At 48.2% G+C, this 9,322-nt stretch overlaps 1 protein-coding gene across 1 annotated transcript in view; it reads right to left on the bottom strand.

The window, feature by feature from the left end:
• Window positions 1-9,322, bottom strand: part of LEKR1 (leucine, glutamate and lysine rich 1) — a 75,749-nt gene that overhangs the window by 3,132 nt on the left and 63,295 nt on the right. The window lies entirely within an intron of this gene.

Genomic DNA, 9,322 nt, shown 5'->3' with positions numbered 1-9,322 from the left:
TGCTGAGCAAGGTCACCCCGAGCTCTTGGCTGGTTTTCCTCTTTGGGGTCTTGAACCCCTGGGGCTGTGTCGACAAAATACCGTATCGTCGTAACGGAGACATCATTTCTCGTCAGACGCCCTCGGCCGCCGCAGACATGGCCTCGTGAGCTGCAGTCCCGCAGAGCAAAGCTTCGTGCTGAGGTGTCACTTGAGGAGACCGACCTGTGACTGGGTCAGGAATTCGGGTTTCCCTTTCAATGACGTTTAAGACCATCCCTGTCCACACTGGTCACTAATGTCGAGGTTCCCCACGAAACCCACAGCTCCCCGGGGCACATCTCGCATCACCTGGGCTTTTCACCACCTCTTATTTAAACTCGCCAGGGACGTTGGCGTGGCAACCTGGCTAAATCACAGCCGAAGCAATAACGAGTGTGAAGCCCGGGACTAATTCCCCGTTTATTCCCATTTTCGGCTCGGTTTTGTTTCTGTAATGGCTATGAGAAAGGGCTGGACCTCAGGTTGTCCACACTGTGCCTACAGCAAACCGCTTCCACAGCAGCCCATGAAGGGACGCTCAGGACCCCACGCCTGCCGCACTCCCTGACCCAGCGGCTTCATTATCTTCTTTTGTACTTTGTCCAAAAGTTCTTTGCATCATTAAAGACCTTTTACACACCGCTGACTGCTGCCGCCTTTCTTCCTGCGCCCAGCAATCAACTTCTTATTTATACCAAATTGTTCTTTTAACTCTTACATCAAGGAATTCCGAAGCTTTGAAGCATTTCCAGCCTCCCTCTGCCTCCACGTCCTCCCCGCACCAACCCCGCGCGATGCCCAGCACGGGGTCTCGCACCGAGTCACGCGGGGCGCGTTTTCCCACCCTGGGAGACTTTCAGATTTCCACAAATAAGAAAAGGAATAGTGAAACTTCCCGGGGTTGCTGAAAGTGCAATCCTGTGTGTTCCACCTTTCGGTTTGAATTCCAGCTTCTTTCATTTTTACCATAATAAAGTCACTAATTGACTCTGTACTTTTTTCCAAACAGAACGAAATACAAATTTGAAATAAAATGTTAACATTCAGTAGTGTCAAAACAGGGTATTCTATCAACTTGAAAGACATCAAGCGTCTTTTTGGAAACAGGAGGCTCCCCAGAACAAACCATTTCCTGTAAATTTGTGGGTTTGAGGAACCAGCAAAACCAGGTTTTGTCGCTTAAAACGGCTCCGTGTCATCACTCGTGCATTCCTGACATTTAGAAAGCGATTGAGTTTTAGGAGATGTAAAAATCTCCGTGGGTTTCAGAGCAGCCAGCATCGCCCCACGCCCTATTCAATGAACGAGTGCAGGCAGCAGGCGAGTAAGAAATCGATGGCAGCCGCAGCATGACTCGGGACAGCTCTGTTATCCTCTAGTATGTTAGGGTATGACTCACATAAAAAGATAATAGTTAAATCTGATTTTTGAAGAGGCTGGCGCAGTGCTCAGAGCCGTGACAGTGACATTTTCTGGTGCAATGAGACAACTGTCACGACCAAAACGGCTTCTGGATTATGGGCACATCCATTTTGCTCCTGATTTTGTTCATAGATGATAAATAAAACCCCAAGCAGAATATCTGTTTGCTCGTGACCCGTGGAGACGGGGATGTGCCGGCCTTTCCCAGGCAGACAAGCGCCTGGTTTGGTGCTCCAGAGCAAACCCGGAGGGATCAAAGGCAGCGCACCCCCCCACCATGGAGGCCAGCAGGCAGGAGTGACTTCTTCGACACAGCGATTTACGCGGAGAAGCTCTTTAAAGCTTTCTTCAGAGAGCCGTGCGACCGCCCTTGTGCTGAATGAATCACTGCAGCCCACTTCATGGGTTTCAAGGTCTCAGTGTTTCCGAGCTCCCCGGGTGTGGGGATGCGGAGGAGCGAGACCCGGGCACTGCACCCAAGCTGCCCAACGGGGTTATTGCATACCATGAACGGCACATTCACTATCAATTAGAAAGTTTGCTGAGGAGTTCTCTCTCCCCCGTGACGGCGGTGATCCAGAGAACTCCTCGCCCCGGTGCCGCAGCCCTGAGCCCTTCCCCTCCTCCCGAAGCCGCAGCGCTTGCAGTTTCTACAGATGGAAGGGGCTGAGGATAGTCCTTGTGTATTTTATATTGGTATTGGGATCAATACTGGTTCTTTAGTGTTATTAATGTTAATTATTCAGTCTTATTCTATTAAATCTGTTTATATTTCAGCCCTCGGGTTTCCTTGTTTTTCCCAATTCCCCTTCCCGGGTGGGGAGGGGTCATCGGGTGACAGAACTTCTACATGACAATAAATTGTTGTGGGTTCCTCAAACCATAACAAGCCCACAGAAAGGGCTTGCTGTCTCACCAAAGGTATGGGAACAAGGTATAATATGCATTGTAGACCCTTTTTATCTTAATACTTTTTAAAAGCAGAATTTTTTAAAAGTTCTAAATATGCTTTTATGGGCTTGTCCCTCTAAACTGGTGTAAAGCCAATGTGAACAGACGGCTCTGGTCGACATTACCTGGATAACTTCAAGGTAACACGAAGCTGCTTTTGCCAGTGAAGCGCTGGTGGGATGGTGCTCGTTTTCACTGCGGTTACAACGCGATGGGACCCCCTCAGCGGTAACAGACGGTGTTACTTCGGTTCTGCTCAGCGATCGTCCTTTGGCTCACTGGGCAGAGATACGGTCACATCCCGGCACTGACCCCAACTCACCGCTCAGCCAAGGCTCCAGATGGAAACCCGCGAGGAGGGACGGTGCGTCGCGCGGCTCTTTCAGCGGACAGCGGGTGTCTCTGGAGAGAGAAGCACAAATAATCTGCGGGAAGTGGCCACGCTTGCTTGGAAGATCATTTTTTTTTTTCATTATCTGGGAACAGTTCACAGTGCAATGCCAGATGCTCATATTTTCCACCACACAAATTATATTTCCGGTGTTAAAAACCTCTTCAACATTAATCTTTTGCAGTGCCCTTTTTATTATCCCATCAAAATTAATTTTGTACTGTGCTTTGAGGATGAAAAAAAAAACCCACCCTCGTAAGTGCTCGGCATATTTGGTTATATTGTTTCACAGCATTACAGTTGCATATGGAGTTTATTCTTCCTTCAGTAGAATACACTTAACCACCTCCAACAATTAACGACGAAATCGAACACCAAATTTTCATTATGTAAATAAGTCCCCATTTAAAATAACTAAAAATTAAGACGTGGGGGTTTTGTCTAAGAAGGGAAATTTCCCCAATTTCATTCTTCTGCTCTTTCTTTTGTATTAAAAATGCACAATGCTTCTGCAGCGTACTGCAGGCTTGAAAGGAAACTACTTACAAAGCACTGGCAGCTAAATCCGGAACGTAAAGCAAAGAATATCTCACAGCAAAACCGTTTCTTTAAACAAAAAGAAAGAGAGTCCACCTCTTTTTTCTGATTAATACGTTTTAATTATATATGGCATTGGGTCTGGCTCCACTTTCTATTTTCATATACTTTTAATGCTGCTAAGATACTAAGTTGCTTTTTTCTGAAGTCTAATTTCTTCCTTCGTGGAAAAACTCCATCTGCGAGCTACGGGCTGGGATCCCACATCACACACACCAGCTCCGTTACAGACCTATTTATCATTTTTAATACATGAGGCACATCGCTACTTTATTTTGTAATATCCCATCAGGCACAAAACTTTGATACGTATGGCAAGCTCTGATATCTATGATACATAGGGCAAGCACTTTGATACGTATGGCAAGCAATAATTTCACCTCCTGTCAAAGGAGCAGCACAACAGCTCCATGTCACCAGAGACAAATTTGACTCTTTCTGTACTATTATCTGCAGAGAACACAGAAATTTGGGGCACCTTTCGGTGGAAAAGCCATGACCCATAATGAATCATCGACTGGCCGTTCCAGGGAGGGAGGGAGCGTGTCTGGGGAAAGCCCAGGCTCTCCTGCCCCCGCTTCCTGCGGGCTGGATCCGAACATTTCTTGTCCAACAGCCATCGGTTTGCATTTGGGACGTGTGCTTGACATAACATGCCCAGCTCCTGCTGTACCTACCGTGGGCGCTGATGCCCATCAACACTTGAGTTAGGTTTGGCTTTCCCACGGCAGCCCATGGAGTCCACGTGCTGAGTGCCTCCAACGCTGCCCAAGAACTTGGGTCCCTCATCTGCCCTGAGTCCTGCGCTCCTGAGAGCCAGGCGACGTGTAGGTACTTGATCAGCCTTTCCTGTTTGTTTCTGCTCCTTTTCCAGACTGAACCAGCAAGTTCCTTCTGAGGTGAAGCCAAGGCACAGCTCTGAGCACAGCTAGCATCAAAGACCGTCCCCAGAAGAGGTCCCGTCCTACTGCCCTGCGGGATGTCCCCTGTTCAAAGCTTTCCCCCTCTTGACTACATTAGAATCACAGAATCGTCTAGGTTGGAAGGAACCTTTAAGATCACTGAGTCCAACCATCAACCTAACACCGCCAAACCCACCACTAAACCATGTCCTCAACACATTGGCCACGTCTGTCTGGTTGTATCTCCTGGGATGCCCATTTTTAGCAAGACAAGGACAACCCCTCTCTTGCAGTTGTCTAAAAATTGTCACTCGTTCTGCCATGGCAGCCGGGCACCGCTGCGGATACACACTGCTTGTGCAAGGCTGGCAAGACAGAAGCTCCATCTTCAGCGTATCTCATTTGCACCTTCTGCAGGGACGTGGGCAGAGCAAAGGCCTGGTCTGAGGCTGCGGAGCTCTCCCCGGTGAACACAGAATGGGACAGCAGCTTAAAAGGAGCATTCAGAGAGCCCCTACAGGGGTTTGAGGCATCCCAAAAGGACTCTGCTGTTGCTGCGTATGCCAGAAACGCCGTGTTGGCTCCACTTGCCCTGTGTCCCACCTTGGCCTTGGACAGTGCCCTATACCTCCCCTTCCATCACACACACATACACACGCTTTCCCCACCAATATTGATGGGTTTGCGCTCAAGAAACAGTTGGCCAAACCACAAATGATGTCTGACACTCACACAAAGCCTTCCCTGAAGCATCAGACCAATGTCACTGACTCTTCTTTCCATGCCCAGAGGGATGGGGCTTGGCACAGTGGACAGGCTGGAGAGGACAAGCGTGGGGCAGCGCAGTCTCACCAGGGCCTGGCAGGAGACAGACCTCCCCACGGTCGCCTTTTCCCAGCCACAAACCCACCAGGGCGACGGCAGTGCCCTGGCAGCTGCAGCCCCGGCGCTTCTGCGGCTTCCAAATAATGCCGCGCTCAACTATCGCCGGTGGACTCCCTCCGGTTGAGAGTAAGACACTAAATATTTGAAGGTTCTCTGGAAGCCAAGGCTACTGGATAAAAATAAATGGATAAGTTTGGTAATGACAGAGTACGTTAGCGCATGGGATGCAAACTGGCAGCCTGCTAGCGGGATTAATAATTTATGGAAAGATTTAGGACTGTATGAGCGACTATTCTTGATCAGGCAACAATATCAGCTCTGTCGAGGAGGAAACAGAAGCCTTTGCATCAGGCAAGAACAAGACAACCCGTTGCCATGGGACGTTTTCTTGTAACCTTGAGAAGTGAAAGGATGGCTGGCTGCCGACAGCCGGCGGGTCAGCATCCCACAGAGGCAGATCTGTTTCAAGCTCGGAGACTTTTTTTTTTTTTAGTATTCCCTTGTGCCATGAGTCCTAGAGTGCAAGGTCCAGCCTACGAAAAAGCCATTCATGAGTGACACCGCTAGGACAAGACGTATTGCCTCCAGGAAGCTCTATTTCCTGAAAACGTGGCGATATAATTAGGTGTCCACATTCTCCCTGGTACTTTCTGCTGGTGCGTTCCATCCCATTACCAGAAATACTCTGTAAACTTTCCTTGACTATGTGAAATTGATTTAATTGTTTTCGAAAGCCGGTAAAAAAAGCATTTCCTGACGTTTATATATTTTGCTTATTGCTTAGCAGCGGGAGTTCTGGGTTTCTGCGAGGGAGGGGAAATAAGGGAAATATTTGTTCCTGACTTTGGTTTGGAGCCATGATTTATACACTCCCTCATGCTGGAAACGTTATTTCTGTGACTGCTCTCATTATTTTAATGTGCTATTCCTCTCTCTACAGGCAGTCGTTTTTTACTCCTGCTGCTACGGGACACAAACACCGGAGCAGTGGACAAGAGCGCAGATTTTGGATGCGACCTGTTAGCCCGGCCCCAGCGGCACAAGGGGAGGAGCGGCCGCTGCCACGCGGAATTGGGGATACGCTCTCTTACCGAAGGTATGAATCGGAGCGGGAGAGGTTTGCTTTCCACATCTCTCCTCTGGCTTTGCTTCAAGCACAGAGCTGTTACTGCATGGCGGGGATCTCCAGCCAGCAGAACGGTCCCACCACTCCTTCGGTATAAATGCTCCGGCATCAAACTCCGCATTACAGCATCAGCTACCGCAGGGCTCACTGTGACGCCCGTTCCATAGCTATACAAGGGCGTAAAATTACACAACAGCATTTACTGGATTTACATTGTTTATAAATTCTCATAAGACTGTAAAATACAACCCAAGTTCATCTAAAAATTTTTATGAAGAATCTACATAATAGAGCCCTGGAGCTCATATTTTTAAGAACTGCCTCAATAAAAATTGGTTACCTCAGCACAGGAAGAGTGGGGGTAGACAGTGGAATAACAGTTTTCAAGCTCACAGAAGTTCAGCATCTTTTCTAAACACCAAATCAGCATCAGCACCGACCAGAGAAGGGGACCGTCCAGCAGTCCTCCAAACAGGCCTTTGGGAGTGTGCCCCGTCCCTTCTTTCCACATTTGCGGAATTGCTGAAAAATGAATTTCCTGAGGTTTGCGTTTCAGTGGAATCGCTTTCACATCTTTGACATTTCCAATTTTCAACATCTTTAAGAAAAATATGAATATCTGAGCAAAGCCCGCAGGTCCCGTAGACAGTTCCCACTGTTCCCCTGGTAGCTTGGTTGTGCTTAAGACTCACCGTTGCCATTGCCCAATTAATTAGTCAATTGGTACTGAGCACAATCCCAGTTTAGTGAAACTAGACGAGGCTCCACGGAGCAGAGGGAGGCTGCAGCCCATCAGCACGCGCTTGGGCTGGAGCTGCAGCCGGGCTCTTCTGCGCCGGGGAAGGCAAGTTGGCCATCAGGTCTCCTCTTAGGCCAAAGCTGAGGGAAGCTGCAAGGTGAACCATGGGGCTCAGAGCCCCACCGAGCTGAGTCTACACTCTCCTGGGAGAGCATTCCTGTTTGATTCACCCGCCCCAATCATCTGATTATTGGTAACAGCTTCTTTGAGGTCGGTGCACAAGGGACCGTCAAGTTCAGGTCCCTTCCACCAGCCAGGCGGCTGCCGAGCACCTACGCCATCTCTACGCGGCAGCAGCCACCACAGTAACTTTTATAATACTGATTTTTTACTGCTTTTGGAATTTGTGAATGGGGGATTTTGAGCTTTTGGATAAACTCCGCTACCACTGAAACCAAGTAAGGCTTACTGGTGGTTTCAGTGGGAACAGAAGCCAAGACAAAACAAGTTCTCAAATCTAGCCCCGGAGGCCAAACCTACCTTCTTCCGCTGATTTTATTTAATAAAATGCACTCCCTGCCATGCTGTTAGATTCAACAAAGCTCTTCTGATTTTCCCCAGCATTGAAGACATGGCCTACTGCTGTCATTGTCTCACATTTAGGACTATCATCTCACCACTCAGAAATAACAAGAAGGTCAAGGTTCATTGTGTGATTATACATGTATTTGGGTTTACAAGAAAAGTGTTCTGTGAAGAAGCAACTCCATGACTCTCAGTGAAGAGCAAGGCCAGTCTCAAAATTGAAACAGGAGCAGGCAATTTCAGTCATCCAGCTGTTCATATGCACACTTCAAAAGTCTCCAAAACGTTCCCTTCTAGCTTACCTCCCATGAAGTTTCAGTCCAGGTCATAGCTGATGGTCTCAGAAGATGAACAGCGGTCTTTCGAGCGAGTGACTCTCGGGGCACTGGGGGCACCAGCAGGTCTGAACCGACCCCGTACCTGGTGCTCCCACCCCCGTGCCACTGCCACCAACCCCAGAGCTCTGTCCCAGCTCCTGCCCTGGCCCCAGCCCTCACCCGAGCTGGGTCTACACGGTAGGTCTACTCTGCCCAGGGGACTTGCCAGGCTGACCCGGGCCGGCTTCAGTGCCTCTCCTTGCCTGATGACCACTGTGCTGTCACCAAAACCTGTTAGTATCACCAAACTGGCCCTGTTTGGGCTTATCTGACTAAAAAAAATTAAGTATCTGGTGACACAGTGAGTAAAATCTCAGACTGCGTCTGTGTTGCCCATCGCTGTTGCACATAGCCCACCCGGTGCTCTACGTTGACCAACTGCCCCAACAGCAGAGCCGCCGTGTTCGAAGAGCAGCTACTTCTGTGGCATCTGCATGCTAACAAAGACCATCCAGACTCGTCTGGGCTTTTCTCGCTCCAAAACAAACCACAGCTCCATGTATCGAGCAGTAAAATAAAGATATCAATCCTCCTGCATACCAATTTTAGAGAGAACTCCAGTCTGTCTACTTTGAAGCTAAAAATTACGCTTAACATAAAGACACTTTTCTGATGAAATTTAGGAGACAACCATCTTTTGGACAAAATGTATTAAGTCTTCAACTTCTTGTTAATTAGCACAGCTTGAAGACTTGCAGACGGAGGACGCTATGTCCCTGCTGGTCTACTGAGCGCGCGGATTTGCCACATTTTCGCGCCGAGTGATATATACTCCACAAGTAGCGAGTCTCACTGACCTAAGCATATTTGCAAATATAACACTACTCAATTAAATAATGACAAAAATCTGACTGTGAGCAAACAAATCACATTTTTTAGACTAGAAACGAGCAATTAAGTTACATGGGAGAACACGCAAAATAGGGAAATTCCAACAAAGCGATGAGGGAAAGCTGTATTTGAAGTTGGCAATTGTTTTAATTACACCCATTGAAGATGTGCTTGTCTTGGAGAGACAATATTTTTTCTTTTTTACTTTTTTCATCTTGAAATATAGATAGCATGTAATTACATTGATATGTGATGGACCAAGAAACATTACCGCATTAAAAAAAAAAAAATATATGAAGCTTTAAGTTAAAGTTGCAGAATGGATGAATCGCATCGGCTACGATGCGAGCCCAGGGGTGCGCAAGTAACCAGTCGTTTGATGCACGGGAATGGTTTCCCGCGTGCGGTGTATGCGTACGCAGCCGTCAGAGCTGACTCAGTTGTCTCCTCACAGCGGCAGCGATCCTGCTCCGGGGTTCGTTCAGCGACGCCGCT

This window comes from Charadrius vociferus, unplaced genomic scaffold (assembly GCF_000708025.1).
Source record: "Charadrius vociferus isolate BGI_N301 unplaced genomic scaffold, ASM70802v2 scaffold104, whole genome shotgun sequence".
In the NCBI taxonomy this organism is placed as follows: Eukaryota; Metazoa; Chordata; class Aves; order Charadriiformes; family Charadriidae; genus Charadrius; species Charadrius vociferus.
The sequence above is the reverse complement of the archived record's forward strand: the minus strand, read 5'-3'. Positions and strand labels throughout refer to the sequence as shown.